This window comes from Frankliniella occidentalis, unplaced genomic scaffold (genome assembly GCF_000697945.3).
Source record: "Frankliniella occidentalis isolate FOCC.00 unplaced genomic scaffold, Focc_3.1 Scaffold240, whole genome shotgun sequence".
In the NCBI taxonomy this organism is placed as follows: domain Eukaryota; kingdom Metazoa; phylum Arthropoda; class Insecta; order Thysanoptera; family Thripidae; genus Frankliniella; species Frankliniella occidentalis.
This window is the reverse complement of record NW_026267366.1, coordinates 310,892-313,649: the sequence shown is the minus strand read 5'-3', so window position 1 is coordinate 313,649 and position 2,758 is coordinate 310,892. Positions and strand designations below refer to the sequence as shown.

General features: G+C 57.2%; 1 protein-coding gene across 1 annotated transcript in view; it reads left to right on the top strand.

The window, feature by feature from the left end:
- The window catches only part of LOC113216705 (dual specificity protein phosphatase Mpk3-like), a 21,832-nt gene that overhangs the window by 17,785 nt on the left and 1,289 nt on the right, over positions 1 to 2,758 (top strand). The window lies entirely within an intron of this gene.

The window sequence follows — 2,758 nt, the reverse complement described above, 5'->3', positions numbered from 1 at the left end:
ACACGGCGGCCGCGCCTACCTGCCCCGCCCCGCCCCGCCCCGGCGCGCCACATTAGCGCGTTGGTCGCGAGGATGGACGGTTGCAGCACGCAGTCGTCGGTCTGTCCGCCGCGGAGCACGTAAAACGTCTGCGCTCCCCGCTGTCTTGTACCTGCCCCCTCCACCAGCACCAGCACCAGCACCACCAGCATCCCATTATCGTTCATCCCCTCTGCCCCATTTCCGGTGGAGCGGCGGGGCCGGGTGACGGGGGGCATTTTGCACGCGCCCCACTGCTGCGCGGGCGAAGGCCGGGGACCGGAATACACACACTAACACAAAACACACACGCACACACACACACGAGCGCACCGAGATGTATACTCAGATACACTCGCATGTCCCATTCGTGTTCGCGGCCCGGCCCCGCCCGACCCGCGCACGGTTGGTTGACTAATCGCTGGTGGCGATGGGTCTCGGTCTCGTGTCGTTGGCCCCGGCGCGGCGCGAGAGACGAGCGAGGTGTGAGAGCCACAGCCGAGTAGAGGCCGTGGCGAGGCCTGCCCGACACGTGCCCGACACGTGAGCGGTGAGCGGCCCAGCGGCCCAATCAATACGGAGCAACACGGCCACTTGTTATTTTGCGTTGGCCCCCCCGCTGGCCTGTCGCCCCGGCCTCGCACCCGCACCTACCCTCATTGATCCCACCCTCCGCTGCCCGTGACCCCCACCTGCGCCCCGCGCCCCCGCACCGGCCCCACCTGCTGCCCAGGGCGGTATGGCTGCTGCTGCGCCTCACATCTCGAGAGTCTCGGCAGCACACACTGATAAACCAAGTCTTCAACTGATCAACACTTGTAAGTGTGCAACCGTAAGTTCAATACTTGCAAGTGTTCAATTTAGTTGTAGTACACTGGCAAGTGTTCAACTCGGTATTTGTGCACTTGTAAGTGTGCAACTCCTCTGTTGAACACTTCCCTCAGTAAGCACCCAAACTGGTGAAGTGTACAACAGGAGAGTTGAACACTTACAAGTGCACAAATACCGTGTTTAACACTTGCAAGTGAATTGAACACTTGCAAGTATTGAACTTGTGGTTGCACACTTGCAAGTGTTGAGCAGTTGTACACTTGGTTTATCAGTGCAGACTTGTCCACGGAATGACCAAAGAAATTAAGCTAGTTTCCCAACAAGTTCCGTATGGATTACCACGTGTCAGACTCGCCCCGCCCGGGGCGCCTGCCGAGTAGGCAACCCGCCCGCACTCGTGCGTGCGGTACAGTCTAAAGGGTTGGGGGCGGGGCGAAGCCTGGAAGCCCGGGTCTCTGGTGCGTACAGAAAGCAGGAGCCTAGGAGCGATATGGGGGCGTGGGGCGGTATGGAGAACATACAGGCGCTCGGGATAGGCAACAGTCTCGACACGGCTGTCTGGCGGTGGCCTACCTGGCGCGTGGCAGGCGCTACCAACCCTCAACTGAGAATTATACTAAGTTGGGGTGGTGCCAGTGCATGGCGTCAGTGCTGGTGCCTAGGAGCGTAACGTGCAGAGGTTCACAAGAAATGTGATATCTCGAGAACGACAAAAAATACTTTCTATTGATTGCCATTTCATTTAGAAGACGGTTCAAGCTACATTTTAAGCCACACAGGGTGGGTGATCCGTGGTTTTTTTTCTGCGTATGCTGTACCGCATTTATGCGTGCGGGCGGGCTTGCCTTTCGTCGCTCGCCAGGGCGCCTTACGGCCCCCTTGCGAGTATGCACCCCGGCCGCTTTATTCCGTTAAAAAAACCATTCTTAATGCTTAAATAAATACTTAATACTCAGGTAAAACTTCAACTTTTACTAACTTTTTTCGACCTTGTCTCATGTTTTTATTGTAAAAACACTTTTTCTACCCCTTTCTGCCCTCTATTCGGATATCGAGTCGGTTTTTGTCGAAATGTTATGGGGACCCACTAAATGTCGAATATTATTTGCCGTAAAAACGGCCCCGACTATGACACCAAATGGTGCGACATATCGAAAATAACTCCTGTGAGATATGTTTCCCTAATCTTGGACCAACAATTGACAAAAGTTCTAGTTTTTCTCGTGGAGGTATCGGGTCTGTCGATTGCTGCGATCGTGAAACATTTGCTCTGTTGTACTTATTGCTCCGCCGAGTTGCATCGCGTCGCGCTCCATCCGGATCTCGAGCCTTCATAGAACCTTTTGCACCTCTATACGGCGCGCCTGCATACGCCTCACAACCAGCTGGGGCGATATGCACGGTGGGTCGCCTACAGGGATGACGACGCCCCCCCCCCCCCTTCCTTTTCCATTCCGCGTACGCTCGGAACACAGCTGATTGCCGTTGTGTCTATGATTAACCACATCAGACGCGATCCTACGCCATATCTGTCAACTTTAACGAGGCTTCTGATATCTTTCCGCCCTACCAGTAATCGGCTGTGCCTGGCGGAGCTGCTTCAATCTGCACTGCAGCGGCCGTGGCGACATGACGCGTCCGCTCTTGGCTCTTGCAATCACTCGTGGCATCAGCATTTGTCGCACCGTAGCCCTGACCCGCGCCGCCCCCGCGCTGGGACAGCCTGGACCCGCCCCTGTAGAGCTCGGCCCCGGCGCTCACGCCTGTGACCTACTTCTGCGAGGGGCGCCCTAAGGCTAAGGGGTGGGCCCCGCACTGCACGCGCACGGCCGCACGAGGCGGGGCGGGCAGGCAGGCGGGGGGCGAAGGGGTGAGGTCACCTACATTTTGGAACGCGGGGCGCGGTGGG